Source organism: Pristiophorus japonicus, chromosome 3 (assembly GCF_044704955.1).
Source record: "Pristiophorus japonicus isolate sPriJap1 chromosome 3, sPriJap1.hap1, whole genome shotgun sequence".
Lineage (NCBI taxonomy): Eukaryota > Metazoa > Chordata > Chondrichthyes > Pristiophoridae > Pristiophorus > Pristiophorus japonicus.
In genome coordinates, this window is record NC_091979.1 from 98,472,388 (window position 1) to 98,490,168 (window position 17,781).

The 17,781-nt window shown below is 43.7% G+C and overlaps 1 protein-coding gene across 2 annotated transcripts in view; it reads right to left on the reverse strand.

Moving 5' to 3' along the window:
* Positions 1-17,781, reverse strand: part of gpd2 (glycerol-3-phosphate dehydrogenase 2 (mitochondrial)) — a 231,470-nt gene that overhangs the window by 66,875 nt on the left and 146,814 nt on the right. The gene's annotated exons all lie outside the window — the stretch shown is intronic.

Below are 17,781 nucleotides of genomic sequence, written 5' to 3' on the forward strand. Positions count from 1 at the left end.
TCTGCCCTCACCGTTGTTGCTGGTACCACCAAACAAAAAAGAAGTGGATGGTGCATCAATAATTTGTATAGCCTCTGTCACCTCCCATATTATAATTTCTAAACAACTTAACATTCCCTGTGTTTGTGTTTTTAAGATATTTGTATATTTTTTTAAACACACACCATAGGCCTGCAATATTCCACCAAGTCCTGAGCAAGTCTGGCTAGTCAGTGGAAGGCACTCTGCGATCATTCCACACCGAGGGAAAAGATTAAACTGAGCCAACATAAACTGCTGTGCCCTTTCTGATAACTGCTTACAAAGTCCTTGCAGGTCTGAATTTATCAAAATGACAAGTAGGATATTTTCCAAAACATTCTAGAACTGCAAGCGCCTATTACCGTTAGGTTGAACTTTTGATCCCACAACAATCACAGATCTAGATTTTCTGATCGGCATTATGGTAAAGCTGGTGTTAATCAGTTTCAAATAATTGAGTTAAAGTTGCTGCTAAGGTAACCCAAAAGTCTTCTATATGCATATAAATAGTAAATGGGTAGTAAGAGGAGGGGTGGGGCTGATTAGGGACCATAGAGGAGACCTACGCATGGAGGCAGAGGGGAAGGCTGAGGTACTAAATAACTACTTTGCATCTGTCTTCATCAAGAAAGATGATGCTGCCAAAGTTATAGTGAAAGAGGAGGTAGTGGAGACACTGGATCACATAAAAATTGAGAGGTACCAAAAAGACTGTCTGTACTTAAAGTAGATAAGTCACCAGGACAGCATGGGATGTATCCTAGGATGCTGAGGGAAGTGAAGAAAGAAATTGTGGAGGTACTGGCCATAATCTTCCAATCGTCCATAGATAGCAGAGGACTGGAGAATTGTAAATGTTATACCCTTGTTCAAAAGAGCGTGTAAAGATAAATACAGCAACTATAGGCTGGTCAGTTTAACCACGGTAGTTGGGAAGCTTTTAGAAACAATAATCAGGGACAAAATTAACAGTCACTTGGACAAGTGTGGATTAATTAAGGAAAGCCAGCACAGATTTGTTAAAGGCAAATCGTGTTTAACCAACTTGATCGAGTTTTTTGATGAGGTAACAGAGAGGGTTGATGAGGGCAATGCAGTTGACAGAATGTACATGGATTTCCAAAAGGCGTTCAACAAAGTGCCACATAATAGGCTTGCCAGCAAAGTTGAAGCCCTTGGAATAAAATGGACAGTGGCAGCATGGATAAGAAATTGATAAGTTACAGAAAACAGAGTGTAGTGGTGAACAGTTGTTTCTCAGACTGGAGGAAGGTATACATTGCTGTTCCCCAGGGGGTCTGTACTAGGACCACTGCTTTTCTTGATATATATTAATGACTTGGATGTAGGTGTACAGGGCACAATTTCAAAATTTGTAAATGACACAAAAGTTGGATATATAGTGAACAGTGAGGAGGATAGAGATAGACTTCAAGAAGACATAGCACGCTGCTGAAATGGGCGGACACATGGCAGATGAAATTTAACGCAGAAAGGTGCGAAGTGATACATTTTGATAAAATGATAAGAGGAAATATAAACAAAGGGTACAATTCTAAAGGGGTGTGTAGAAATATGCAGGCTATGGCAACATAAGATGGGAAGACCTTAGAATAAGGTTAAGGACGGAACGGGACTGTCCTTGAACATAGAAATGAACTACCAATTGAGGTTTCATCAATCCTTCCTTAGCATAGCCAGTAACAATTATAAACTCATCATGGAAAATAAAAATTATTATAAACTAATCATCAGGCACAGACCGAACAGGAGTAAAATAAACAAATGTGTAACCAAAGAGACGCGACAGATTATAGAACAGTATAAACCAGGAGGGAAAACCCCATGTAGCCAGTGAGAACCTAGGAACAACCCTCGAGAAACCGGACGTTAAGCCGGGAGCTTAAAGCAGGACACCAGTGGCGGAGACGGATAAAAACATAAGAAATAGGAAGAGGAGGCCATATGGCCCCTCGAGCCTGCTCAGCCATTCAATATCATGGCTGATCTGATCATGGACTCAGCTCCACTTCTCTGCCCACTCCTCATAACCCCTTATCATTTAAGAAACTGTCTATTTCTGTCTTAAATTTATTCAATGTCCCAGCTTCTACAGCTCTCTGAGGCAGTGAATTCCACAGATTTTCAACCCTCAGAGAAGAAATTTCTCCTCATCTCAGTTTTAAATATGCAGCCCCTTATTCTAAGATCATGCCCTCTAGTTCTAGTCTCCCCCATCAGTGGAAACATCCTCTCTGCAACCACCTTGTCAAGACCCCTTATAATCTTACAAGATTCGATAAGATCATCTCTCATTCTTCTGAATTCCAATGAGTAGAGGTCCAACCTACTCAACCTTTCCTCATAAGTCAACCCCCTCATCTCCAGAATCAACCTAGTGAACCTTCCCTGAACGGCCTCCAAAACAAGTATATCCTTTCGTAAATATGGAAACCAAAACTGCACGCAGTATTCCAGGTGTGGCCTCAACAATATCTTACATAGCTATAGCAAGACTTCCCTGCTTTTATACTCCATCCTTTTTGCAATAAAGGTCAAGATACCATTGGCCTTCCTGATCATTTGCTGTACCTGCATACTATCCTTTTGTGTTTCATGCACATGTATCCCCAGGTCCCGCTGTACTGCAGCACTTTGCAATCTTTCTCCATTTAAATATTAACTTGCTCTTTGATTTTTTTCCGCCAAAGTGCATGTTGCACTTTATCAGGGAGGCTTTGAAGGTATCCTTGTAACGTTTCCTCTGCCCACCTTTGGCTTGTTTGCCGTGAAGGAGTTCTAAGTAGAGCGCTTGCTTTGGGCCAACGTGCTTGACCCCGCTGATACTACTCATAATAAAGCGTGGATATTGCGAAGAATGACAGTGGTGTGGCAACAAGACCAAAATAGACAGAAGGGCAAATTGCATGCTTATCAGTCACACACCGGGGCATATGATCCTCCGGCCTGGAAGACAGAAGGTCCCCCTAAGTATCAGGGAGGAACCCGAGGGCCTCCGGGATACCCCATACAGGGACCCGGAGGAACAAAAGGGACTTGCTTCAACTGTGGGAAGATGTGTCACTGGGCTAGGGAGTGTAGACCCCCAAGACAAATCCACAGATCAGGGGAAACAGGAGGCTCCGGATGGATGCCTATGACACCGTACTATAACCAGTCTGCCCAAAGTCCCCAATGACGGGACTCGACCTCGGGCATCGTGTGTGAGACAGGGCATGACGAACATGGATAGCCTACAGTGTCAGGTACCGAAGGAGGTCGCCATACCACATTTTTATGGGACACGGGTGGATTCTGAACGTGTTTGGGAAGCCAACACCCTCTCTCAAATAGCGACTTAACTAACCAGACGGTTCTCCTTAGCGGTTTCACCTGATATAGATAGGCTACAAAGGTTGTATAAAGCATTAGACATACAATTGGGCAGTTCCAAATTTAGACATGCCTGTCTGTCGGTACCGCAAATGAAGGGAGAATCGGCGAGAATCGGGGTTAATGAGAATCGGCGATAATGAGAATATATAATTTGCCATTTGACCCGGCAAACAAATGGATTTGGAAAATGTGCGAGGCATGTACAGAAGGGGGATACCTACGGGGATGTATGAAGAACGAGTATGTTGTATGAAAACTCATACCTTTCATCCCTCCACTATGACAGCCGATCCGGATGTGCAGCATATCCTAACCTAGCATTCAGACGCCTTTGCCACGCATAAACATGATTGTGGTAGAACCAGGGGGCAATATTAATTACCGGCCCCGACCCTCTGCCCCAAAAACAGTATAAAATTCCAGCAGATGCCGAGTCCGATTTGAGACAAATGAACCACAGCCTCTGACAGCAAGGCATCATTAGACCAATAGCCTCTACAAATAACTCACCCATTTGGCCTGTGGTGAAACCCGATAAGTCATGGCGAATGACCATAGACTATCGAGCACTGAATAAGGTTACCCTTTCAGCGCCACCTACTGTGGCGACTACCCCAGAGGTCACTCAAAGTTTTTCCCCCAATGCAAAGGTTTTCACGGTGCTCGATATAAGCAATGGGTTTTGGTCAATACCATTGGCCAAGGAGTGCCAATACAAACTCGCCTTCACCTTTAAAAGGCAACAATACACGTGGACTTTCCTTTATCGGACTGAAAAACTTTTCTAATTGGACCGCCCTGGTCCAATATGTAGATGACATTCTGCTCCAAACAGACACCTACAAGAGCATAAAGTCCTGTTGAATGAATTACTAATCACCTTCCGTGAAATGGGAGTCAAAATTAACCCCAAAAAGGCTCAGATAGCTAAATCAGTGGTGCAATACCTTGGGATGCAGGTCCAGTCAGGCGTGTGTGATATTACTGAAAGTAAGAAAAAATCAGCTGCTACACTGCCCATCCCCACAGATGTTAAGTCCCTCAGATCATTTCTAGGTATTACCGGATACTGCCGGTAGGACTATTCATCAATAGCCAAACCCCTGTATAATTTACTGCGAAAGGATGCGTCCTGGGAATGGACCCAGGAGCATACGAATTCCTTTTCTAAATTAAAAACGGCTTTGATCCAAGCCCCCGCGTTACGAACCCCAGATCCTGCGCTGAGCTTTTATTTGGAAACCGCTTCCAGCGAAGATGGCCTTTCGGCCATGTTGCTGCAGGAGCATGGTGGCAAACTCCAGCCAGTGGGGTATGCGTCGCGTGCTCTCACTTCTGTGGAAGTGACATATTCGCCATGTGAACAGAACCTGCTTAGCGAATTATGGGCTGTTCACCGATTCTCCCCCATTATTGGCCTTAATCCATCGATCATTCTTACTGCCCATACGCCTTTTAAAAAGCTTCTCGACGGCAACCTCAAAGACGGATCAGTCAGGTCACACCGGATAGCTCGATGGTCATTGCTTTCACAGGGACGAGATCTCCATGTCCAGTACCATCCCAATCTGTCTATCCTCGCACAAAACTTGTTGTACCCGGGAGACCCACATGATTGCAAAATTTTGCCATCAAGTTCCCTTACGGGACCCTTTCTGACAAAATTAAGGGAGAATAGAAACATAGAAACAAAGAAAATAGGTGCAGGAGTAGGCTATTTGGCCCTTCAAGCCTGCACCACCATTCAATAAGATCATGACTGATCGTTCACCTCAGTACCCCTCTTTCCTGCTTTTTCTCCATACCCTTGATCCCTTTAGCCGTAAGGGCCATACCTAACTCTCTCTTGAATATATCTAATGAACTGGCATCAACAACTTTCTACGGAAGGGAATTCCACAAATTAACAACTCTCTGAGTGAAGAAATTTCTCTTCATCTCAGTCCTAAATGGCTTACCACTTATCCTTAGACTGTGTCACCTGGTTCTGGACTTCCCCAACATCGGGAACATTCTTCCTGCATCTAACCTGTCCAGTCCCGTCAAAATGTTATATGTTTCTATGAGATGCCCTCTCATTCTTCTAAACTCCATTGAATACAGGCCCAGTCGATCCAGTCTCTCTTCATATGTCAGTCAGTCCTGCCATCCCGGGAATCAGTGTGGTGAACCTTCACTGCACTCCCTCAATAGCAAGAACGTCCTTCCTCAAATTAGGAGACCAAAACTGCACACAATATTCGAGGTGAGGCCTCACCAAGGCTCTGTACAATGCAGCAAGACCTCCCTGCTCCTATACTCAAATCCCCAAGCTATGAAGGCCAACATATTATTTGCCTTCTTCACCGCCTGCTGTACCTGCATGCCAACTTTTAATGACTGATGTACCATGACACCCAAGTCTCGTTGCGCCTCCCCTTTTCCTAATCCGCCGCCATTCAGATAATATTCTGCCTTCGTGTTTTTGCCACCAAAGTGGATAACTTCACTTTTAGCCACATTATACTGCATCTGGCATGCGTTTGCCCACTCACCTAACCTGTCCAAGTCGTTCTGCAGCCTCTTAGCGTGCTCCTCACAGCTCACACCGCCACCCAGCTTAGTGTCATCTGCAAACTTGGAGATAATACACTCAATTCCTTCGTCTAAATCATTAATGTATATTGTAAATAGCTGGGGTCCCAGCACTGAACCTTGCGGTACCCCACAAGTCACTGCCTGCCATTCAGAAAAGGACAAATACACCACATCCACTAGTTCTCCCTTGTCCACTCTACTAGTTACAGCCTCAAAAAATTCTAGAAGATTTGTCAAGCATGATTTCCCTTTCATAAATCCATACTGACTTGGACCAATCCTGTCACTGCTTTCCAAATGCGCTGCTATTCCATTTTTAATAATTGATTCCAACATTTTCCCCACTACTGATGTCAGGCTAACCGGTCTATTTTCACCTGTTTACTCTCTCCCTCCTTTTTCAAAAAGTGGTGTTACATTAGCTACCCTCCAGTCCATAGGAACTGATCCAGAGTCGATAGACTGTTGAAAATGATCACCAATGCATCCACTATTTCTAGGGCCACTTCCTTAAGTACTCTGGGATGTAGACTATCAGGCCCTGGGGATTTATCGCCCTTCAATCTCATCAATTTCCCTAACACAATTTCCCACCTAATAAGGATTTCCTTCAGTTCCTCCTTCTCACTAGATCCTCGGTCCTCTAGTATTTCCGGAAGGTTATTTGTGTCTTCCTTCGTGAAGACAGAACCAAAGTATTTGTTCAACTAGTCTGCCATTTCTTTGTTCCCCATTATAAATTCACCTGAATCTGACTGCAAGGGACCTATGTGTGTCTTCACTAATCTTTTTCTCTTCACATATCTATAGAAGCTTTTGCAGTCAGTTTTTATGTTCCCAGCAAGCTTCCTCTCATACTCTATTTTCCCCCTCCTAATTAAACCCTTTGTCCTCCTCTCCTGAATTATAAAATTCTCCCAGTCCTCAGGTTTGCTGCTTTTTCTGGCCAATTTATATGCCTCTTCCTTGGATTTAACACTATCCTTAATTTCCCTTGTTAGCCACGGTTCAGCCACCTTCCCTGTTTTATTTTTACTCCAGACAGGGATGTACAATTGTTGAAGTTCATCCATGTGATCTTTAAATGTTTGCTATTGCCTATCCACCGTCAACCCTTTAAGTATCATTCGCCAGTCTATTCTAGCCAATTCACATCTCATACCATCGAAATTACCTTTCCTTAATTCAGGACCAGCGGATTGGAAAGCAGCTAATGTAACGCCTCTGTTTAAAAAAGGGGGCAGACAAAAGGCAGGTAACGATAGGCCGGTTAGTTTAACATCTGTAGTGGGGAAAATGCTTGAAGCTATCATTAAGGAATAAATAGTGGGACATCTAGATAGGAATAGTGCAATCAAGCAGACGCAACATGGATTCATGAAGGGGAAATCATGTTTAACTAATTCACTGGAATTCTTTGAGGATATAACGAGCATGGTGGATAGAGGTGTACCGATGGATGTGGTGTATTTAGATTTCCAAAACGCATTCGATAAGGTGCCACACAAAAGGTTACTGCAGAAGATAAAGGTATGCTGAGTCAGAGGAAATGTATTAGCATGGATCGTGAATTGGCTGGCGAAAAGAAAGCAGAGAGTCGGGATAAATGGGTCCTTTTCGGGTAGGAAATCAGTGGTTAGTGGGGTGCCACAGGGATCGGTGCTGGGACCACAACTGTTTACAATATACATAGATAACCTGGAAGAGGGGACAGAGTGTAGTGTAACAAAATTTGCAGATGACACAAAGATTAGTGGGAAAGCGGGTTGTGTAGAGGACACAGAGAGGCTGCAAAGAGATTTAGATAGGTTAAGCGAATGGGCTAAGGTATGGCAGATGGAATACAATGTCGGAAAATGTGAGTTCATCCATCTTGGGAAAAAAAAACAGTAAAAGGGAATATTATTTGAATGCGGAGAAATTACAACATGCTGAGATGCAGAGGGATCTGGGGGTCCTTGTGCATGAATCCCAAAAAGTTAGTTTGCAGGTGCAGCAGGTAATCAGGAAGGCGAATGGAATGTTGGCCTTCATTTCGAGAGGGATGGAGTACAAAAGCAGGGAGGTCCTTCTGCAACTGTACAGGGTATTGGTGAGGCCACACCTGGAGTACTGGGTGCAGTTTTGGTCACCTTACTTAAGGAAGGATATTCTCGCTTTGGCGGGGGTACAGAGACGATTCACTAGGCTGATTCCAGAGATGAGGTGGTTACCTTATGATAGATTTAGTAGACTGGGTCTTTACTCATTGGAGTTCAGAAGGATGAGGGGTGATCTTATAGAAACATTTAAAATAATGAAAGGGATAGACAAGATAGAGGCAGAGAGGTTGTTTCCACTGGTCGGGGAAACTAGAACTAGGGGGCACAGCCTCAAAATACGGGGGAGCCAATTTAAAACCGAGTTGAGAAGGAATTTCTTCTCCCAGAGGGTTGTGAATCTGTGGAGTTCTTTGCCCAAGGAAGCAGTTGAGGCTAGCTCATTGAATGTATTCAAATCACAGATAGATAGATTTTTAACCAATAAGGGAATTAAGGGTTATGGGGAGCGGGCAGGTAAGTGGAGCTGAGTCCACGGCCAGATCCGCCATGATCTTGTTGAATGGCGGAGCAGGCTCGAGGGGCTAGGTGGCCTACTCCTGTTCCTAATTCTTATGTTCTTATGACCCTAGTCCATCTTAATAAAGAATTCTACCATATTATTGTCACTCTTCCCCAAGGGATCTTGCACAACAAGATTGCTAATTAGTCCTTTCTCATTACACATCACCCAGTCTAGGATGGCTAGCCCTCTAGTTGGTTCCTCGACATATTGGTCTAGAAAACCATCCCTAGTACACTTCAGGAAATCCTCCTCCACCGCATTGCTACCAGTTTGGTTAGCCCAATCGATAAGTAGATTAAAGTCGCCCATGATAACTGCTGCACTTTTATTGCACGCGTCCCTAATTTCTTGCTTGATGCTGTTCCCAACCTCACTACTACTGTTTGCTCGTCTGTACACAACTCCCACTTGCATTTTCTGCCCTTTGGTGGAACAATTAAAACTCACACTTACTTAGATGGCTCCTCGTCAATAAGTCAAGGACAACAACAAACAGGATTTGGAATCGTAATAATGGGCCCAAGTTTCCGCCCCCTGTAAAAACGGCGCACCTCCATAAGGTGTGCCAACTTTCTAGAATGAAAAGGGTACCAAAAACTTACCTGCTAATTCTCCGAGCTCCTCAGGAAGTCTTCGGGCTCGGCGTAACGCAGCACAAGGAGTCGGGGGCGGAGCCAGGTTCCGGCGCTGAAAACAGTGCCGGGACCTCTGCACATGCACGCTAGAGTGTGCACAAACATGCAGTAGCTCCTCGCAGCCCGAAGCTCTGCAGTTCAGCCCCGCCATGTTCAGCCTGTAGCAAAACACTTTCCACGTGGATAATATTTTTTCCAGTGGTCAGCCCTGTTTACTGTACCTTTTCCTACAATGTTTACAAGTGTAAATTTACAACTAAAGAACACAACATAATGCATTATATCAAGGTAATTGACTAGCATTAATTAAAAAAATGTTTTTATTGCAAACTGTGAAATCATCATGTGGAAAAGCGCATTTCGCGCTGTTGATCGATGCTCCCTTCACGTTCCTCCTCCTCCTCCTCCTCCTCCTCCTCCTCCTCCTCTAACGGGTAACATGAGCACAAGTAGTGAGGCTTGTGTGCTATTTTATGCATCGTTTGTACTTTAATTCTACTTTGAGAAATAAAGTTTATTTGGCTTAAATGTAACATTTGTCGGCAGCTTTCTTTCAATACCCGAAGTACCACCAAATTGCTGCAACTGTACTGACTGAATACCCACCGAGTAAACTGTCTACAAACCTACAGTGAGCTTTGGGCAACAGGTGCTTGAACAGAGACCTAGGGGTATATGTGCACAAAACGTTGAAGGTGGTAGGGCAAGCTGAGAAAGTGGTTAAAAAAGCTCACAGGATCTTGGGCTTCATGAGTAGAACTATAGAGTATAAAAGTGTGGAAATGATGATGAACCTGTATAAAACACTGGTTCAGCCTCAACTTGAGTATTATGTCCAGTTCTGGGCACAGCATTTTAGGAAAGATGTGACAGCCATAGAGAGGATGCAGAAAAGATTTATGAGAATGATTCCAGTGATGTGGGACTTCAGTTACGTGAATAGAATGAAAAAGCTGGGATTGTTCTCCTTAGAGCAGAGAAGGTTGAAAGAAGATTCGATAGAGGTGTTCAAAATCATGAGGGGTCTGGGCAGAGTAGATCGAGAGAAACTGTTCCCATTGGCAGAAGAATCAAGAACGAGAGGACACAGATTGAAGGTGATTGCCAAAAGAACCAAAGGCGACACAAGAAAAAACTTTCTTACACTGCGAATGGTTAAGATCTGGAATGCACTGCCTGAAAGGGTGGTGGAGGCAGACTCGATCACCGCTTTCAAAAGGGAGTTGGATAAGTACCTGAAAGAAAAAAATTTGCAGGGCTACGGGGAAAGGGCGGGGAGTGAGACTAGTGGAGGGGCTCTTGCAGAGAGCCGGCACGGGCGTGACGCACCGACTGGCCTTCTTCCGTGCTGTAACCATTCTATGATTCTATGGGCGAAAAATTGAATAGATTAGCGCCACCTGATAGCGCTAGTGAGGCGTGCTACCCGGGTACGAAAGGGTTATCACCCGGGTACAGCGATATTAGCGCCACTTGCCAATTTGATTAGGGTTTTAGAGGCGACGCTAATACTTAGCGCCAGGAAATGTTGCACCGCGAATTACGCCAGAAAAAGCAGCTGTTCACAGCTGTACCGGGGCGCTAATGAAAGGAATGAGTGGATCAGGTAAGATTTACAGATTTTATAAGTCCTTTGATTTTACATTATTTGGTGTTCCTGATGTGTAAATTAGTTGCATTGCAATTTAAATTTTTTTTTAGGTTTTCCAGCAAACCTTCTCTTTGAGTGCTCGGATGCCGATACGTTCGGGTCAGACCTTCAGTCGCGTTACTGGTTTAGTGCCCGGAGAGATGTGAAACGCTTCCCTTAGTGCTCCACTCCACACTTAGGGCGCTAAAAATCAATAATGCTAGCACCGGTGCTAAATATCTCCCAGTGCTAAACTTAGCGACCAGGCGATATTAGCTCCTCAAAACCGGATATATTCAATTTCCTCCCTATGATTCTAAACATTATTAATCAGAAAATATAGGTTTGACTACCTACATAAATCCACTTTAATATAAATATATATATATATAAAATATATAAAAATTGCACAAATTAGGAATCACCCATTCTCTTGGCATGAAGAAACAAAGCCGATGGGGCAGGTTTCATCGCAGAATGTATAGGCTGCTAAATGAAGCAAAAGAGGAACTAGCAGAGGCTTTAACGATCATTTTCCAATCCTCACTGGTTTCGGGTGTAGTGGCAGAGGACTGCTAATGTGGTACCTTTGTGTAAGAAGGGAGAAAAAAAATAGACCGAGGAAGTACAGGCCAGTCAGTCTAACCTCAGTGGTGGGAACATAATTGAAAAAAATCCTGAAGAATAAATCTTTACTTAGAAAAACTCGGATTAATCAAGCACGGATTTGTTAAGGGAAGGTCATGTCTGACTAACTTCAGGTAACCAGGAGGGTCGATGAACACAAAACATATGATGTAATGTATATGGATTTTAGCAAGGCGTTTGATAAGGTCCCACATGGCAGACTGGTCACAAAAGTAAAAGCCCATGGAATCCAGGGCAAAGTGGTAAGTTGGATCCAAAATTGGCTCGGAGGCAGGAAGCAAAAAGGTAATGGTTGATGGGTGTTTTTGCGACTGGAAGGATGTTTCCAGTGGGGTTCCGCAAGGCTCAGTACTAGATCCCTTGCTTTTTGTGATATACATCAATGATCTAGACTTGAATATAGGGGGTATGATTAAGAAGTTTGCAGATGATACTAAAATCGGCTGTGTGGTTGATAAATGAAGAAGAAAGCTGTGGACTGCAGGAAAATATCAATCAACTGGTCAGGTGGGCAGAACAGTGGCAAATGGAATTTAATCCAGAGAAGTGTGAGGCAATGCATTTTGGGAGGGACAACAAGGAAAGGGAATACACATTAAATGGTAGGATACTGAGAAGTGTAGAGGAACAAAGGGACCTTGGAGCGCATGTCCACAGATCCCTGAAAGTAGGCCAGGTAGATGAGGTGGTTAAGAAAGCATACGGAATGCTTGCCTTTATTAGCCAAGGCATAGAATACAAGAGCAGGGAGGTTATGCTTGAACTATATAAAACACTGGTTAGGCCACAGCTGGAGTACTGCGTGCAATTCTGATCACCGCATTATAGGGAGGATGTGATTGCACTGGAAAGGATAGAGGATGTTGCCGGGAGTGGAACATCTAAGCTATGAGGATAGACTAGATAGGCTGGATTTGTTTTCATTGGAACAGAAGAGGCTGAGGCGAGACCTCATTGAGGTGTAGAAAATTATGAGGGGCCTAGATATAGTGGATAGAAAGGGTCTATTTCTCTCAGCAGAGGGGACAACATCCAGGGGGCATAACTTTAAAGTAATTGGTAGAAGGTTTAGAGGTGATTTGAGGGGAAATGTCTTCACGCAGAGGGTTGTTGGGATCTGGAACTCACTGCCTGAAAAGGTGGTAGAGGCAGAAACCCTCACCACATTTAAAAAGTACTTGGATGTGCACCTGACATGCCGTAACCTGCAGGGCTAGAATGTGGGATTAGGCTGGATAGTCTCTTGTTGGCCGGCATAGACACGATGGGCCGAAATGGCCTCCTTCCATGCTATAAATTTCTATGATTCTATGAATCTGGAGTTGCAGATTTCGAAGTAACATATATGGCCTAGCCAATGTTAGTGAAAGCAACAGACATCAGAAATGGCCATACTCCATTGAAATGTAAATCTAAGCCAGACCTACTGATGTAAGCTTGGGAACATGTTCACAGACTGGATTGGGCAATGGAACTAGGCAAACCCTCGGATATAAAACAAGAAAGAAAATTCTGCAAATAAATCACATTCTGGTCTGCTGGGGCTTTATTCTTTCAACTGTAAAGGTTTGGCTATTACCTTATCATAGAAACACGTTCAGATTTTCTTTTTCAAAATAACAAATGAGTTCATGTACAAATAAAACACAGATTTGTTTGAGACAAATGTTACCATTTCCTGTTGTTTTACTATAAAGATCAAGTTTGAAATAGTAAGCTTTACTTTGCCATGTTGGCCCATCTTACACTCTCCTCTGCTTCAAAAATGGACATTCAAGAGTCTCTGGAGCAGATAATAATGTTAACACATAGGCTGCAATTTCACCCAGTGAGAAAGACGGGCGACGTCCGGGCCGGGCTGCGATCCATAAGAAATAGGAGCAGGAGTAGGCCATTCGGCCCCTCGAGCCTGTTCCACCATTTAATGAGATTATAGCTGATCTTCTTCCTCAACTCCACTTTCCTGCACTATCCCCATATCTCTTAGTATCCAAAAATATATCGATCACTGTCTTGAATATAATCAATGACTGAGCCTCCACAGCCCTCTGGGGTAGAGAATAATATAGTGCCTTTCACGACCTCAGGATGTCCCAAAGTGCTTTTTAAAGTGTAGTCACCGGTGTAATGTCGGAAACACGGTAGCCAATTTGCGCACAGCAAGGTCCCACAAATGATAATGAGATAAATAACTAGATAATCTGTTTTTTTAGTGATGTTGGTTCAGGAATAAATATTGGCAAGAACACTGGGATAACGCCCTTGTTTTTCTTTGAATAGTACCAAAGGATCTTTCACATCTACCTGAAAAGGCAGACGTGATTTCGGTTTAATGTCTCATTCAACAGTATAGCACCTCCTCAGTACTGCAATGAAGTGTCAGCCTAGGTTATGTGCTCAAATCTCTGGAGTGGGAGTTGAACCCACAACATTCTGATTCAGAGGCGAGTTCTACCACTGGGCCACGGCTAAGTGACTCAAACCCGCTGCAGTCTCCATGCCAGCTTCCTCCATAACTTTCCCGATTTGGCTCATTAAATCCACTTTGCGAGGTTCCTGGTCAATTAAAAGGAAGCGTGTCTGATGACATCATTTGATGACATGCCATCAGCTGGTTTCCTTAAAGGGACCATGGCCAACTTTATTTTGACAGTTGTGCTGTCAATATTCTACAGCGTTGAGGTGCTGCAAACACTGACGAGCAATGCATAAAGGTGCACGGCTGCACCCAGGCTCTCCCATGACTTCCTCCAGATACTTATGGAGTCACAGCTTCACTAGTCACCCCTCACACTCACCCTCATCCTTGTCCAATCATAGCAACTACCAACATACAAGCGTAGGCACTTGGGTCTTTTAGCAAGTGTTCATGTGAATGTTAGTGTGTTGTCAAACATTGAAATCTTTATTTTCAACACGTTGCCTTCTTGGACAGTTTTGTCTGAACCTTTTGAAGTGGCTTAGTGAGTTGTAGTGAATGGTGAGACATAACGGTACCCACCCCACACAATGGTGATTATTGTGGAAGGAATGGCTTGGGCATTGTAGGGATGCTTTATGGTGTTGGTGTGGGGTGGTGCCAACCTGGTGCATCATGTGGCAGCCAGGGTGTACAGCATCAAGTGAAGTAAATCTAGCCATGGGGGCCATCTTTTGTCGCCCCGGCAACAATGTGGTCAGGTGCTGATGCCCTGTGTACTGTGCAGCATCAGGTGATTGCGGAAAAGGTTGGTGTTATTGGTGGTGATGCTGTTGTGTTTAGTGTTGTTGGTGTTGGGGCTGAGCGTGGTGGAATTCTGAGAACCAAGGTGAGATGTTTTCAAGGGCACCGATGCTGCTGCAATAGATGGCAGCTGAAGTTGACATGACAGAAGTGATCTGCCAGTGGTGAAATACGTTGCTTCAAGGAGATGACACTGGATAGAGTTTGCTCCAAACACTTCTAACCTTCCTAAAGCTCAAAAGTGTATTCCAAATCCTGAAGGCTCCAGCTTCTAACATTGGAAAGTGACCAGCTATGAAATGGTCAGGGTAGCCTTGAGGAGGAGTTCATAGTGTGCGTAAGGGACGGGTTCCTTGAGCAGTATGTAACGGAACCAACCAGGGGGCAGGCTATCTTAGATCTGGTCCTGTGCAATGAGACAGGATTAATAAACAATCTCCTAGTAAAGGACCCCTTGGAATGAGTGATCATAGCATGATTGAATTTCAAATTCAGATGGAGGGTGAGAAAGTTGGATCTCTAACCAGCGTACTAAGCTTAAATAAAAGAGACTATAAAGGTATGAGGGCAGAGTTAGGTAAAGTGGACAGGAAAAATTGATTAAAGTGTAGGGCGGTTGATGAACAGTGGTGTATATTTAAGGAGATATTTCACAACTCTCAAGAAAAATATATTCCAGTGAGGGGAAAAGGGAGTAAGGGAAAAGATTGTCATCTGTGGCAAACTAAAGAAATAAAGGACGGTATCCAATTAAAAACAAGGGCATACAAAGTGGCCAAAACTAGTGGGAGGACAGAAGACTGGGAAGCTTTTAAAAGCCAGCAAAGAACGACTAAAAAAATGATTAAGAAAGGGAAGATAGACTATGAAAGTGCTAGTCAGAGTAGGAATCGCAGGATAGCGCAGATGAATACGTGGCTTGAGCAGTGGTGCAGCAGGGAGGGATTCAAATTCATGGGGCATTGGAACAGGTTCTGGGGTAGGTGGGACCAGTACAAACCGGACGGTCTGCACCTGGGCAGGACCGGAACCAATGTCCTAGGGGGAGTGTTTGCTAGTGCTGTTGGCAGGGGAATGGGAACCAATGCAGGGAGACAGAGGGAAACAAAAATGAGACAAAAGTAAAAGACAGAAAGGAGATGAGTAAAAGTGGAGGGCAGAGAAACCCAAGGCAAAAAACAAAAAGGGCCACTGAATATAAAGGGGCTGCAGGAGGGGTCAAAACTAAAAATCATGGTTTAAAAACTAGTATTAAAACACTACCTAAACGCACGCAGCATTCGAAATAAAGTAAATGAGTTGACGGCACAAATCATTACAAATGGGTATGATTTGGTGGCCATTACAGAAACATGGTTGCAGGGTGGCCAAAACTGGGAATTAAACATAGAGGGGTATCTGACGATTCGGAAAGATAGACAAGAAGGGAAAGGAGGTGGGGTAGGTCTGTTAATAAAGGATGATATCAGGGCAGTTGTGAGAGACGATATTGGCTCGAATGAACAAAATGTTGAATCACTGTGGGTGGAGATTAGAGATAGTAAGGGGAAAAAGTCACTGGTGGGTGTAGTTTATAGGCCCCCAAATAATAACTTCACGGTGGGATGGGCAATAATCAAGGGAATAATGGAGGCATGTGAAAAAGGAACGGCAGTAGTCATGGGGGATTTTAACCTACATATCGATTGGTCAACTCAAATCGCACGGGGTAGCCTGGAGGAGGAATTCATAGAATACATACGGGATTGTTTCTTAGAACAGTATGTTACAGAACCTACAAGGGAGCAAGCTATCTTAGATCTGGTCCTGTGTAATGAGACAGGAAAAATAAATGATCTCCAAGTAAAAGATCCTCTCGGAATGAGTGATCACAGTATGGTTGAATTTGTAATACAGATTGAGGGTGAGGAAGTTGTCAGAAACGAGCGTACTATGCTTAAACAAAGGGGACTACAGTGGGATGAGGGCAGAGTTGGCTAAAGTAGACTGGAAACACAGACTAAACGGTGGCACAATTGAGGAACAGTGGAGGACTTTCCAAGAGCTCTTTCATTGTGCGCAACAAAAATATATTCCAGTGAAAAAGAAGGGCGGTAAGAGAAGGGATAACCAGCCGTGGATAACCAAGGAAATAAAGGAGAGTATCAAATCAAAGAGCAATGCGTATAAGGTGGCCAAGGTTAGTGGGAAACTAAAAGATTGGGAAAATTTTAAACAACAGCAAAGAATGACTAAAAAAGCAATAAAGAAAGGAAAGATAGATTACGAAGGTAAACTTGCGCAAAACATAAAAACAGATAGTAAAAGCTTTTACAGATATATAAAACGGAAAAGAGTGACTAAAGTAAATGTTGGTCCCTTAGAAGATGAGAAGGGGGATTTAATAATGGGAAATGTGGAAATGGCTGAGACCTTAAACAATTATTTTGCTTCGGTCTTCACAGTGGAAGACACAAAAACCATGCCAAAAATTGCTGGTCACAGGAATGTGGGAAGGGAGGACCTTGAGACAATCACTATCACTAGGGGGGTAGTGCTGGACAGGCTAATGGGACTCAAGGTAGACAAGTCCCCTGGTCCTGATGAAATGCATCCCAGGGTATTAAGAGATGGCGGAAGTTATAGCAGATGCATTCGTTATAATCTACCAAAATTCTCTGGACTCTGGGGAGGTACCAGCGGATTGGAAAGCAGCTAATGTAACGCCTCTGTTTAAAAAAGGGGGCAGACAAAAGGCAGGTAACTATAGGCTGGTTAGTTTAACATCTGTAGTGGGGAAAATGCTTGAAACTATCATTAAGGAAGAAATCTAAATTGGACATGTGCAATCAAGCAGACGCAGCATGGATTCATGAAGGGGAAATCATGTTTAACTAATTCACTGGAATTCTTTGAGGATATAACGAGCATGGTGGATAGAGGTGTACAGATGGATGTGGTGTATTTAGATTTCCAAAAGGCATTCGATAAGGTGCCACACAAAAGGTTACTGCAGAAGATAGAGGTACGCGGAGTCAGAGGAAATGTATTAGCATGGATAGAGAATT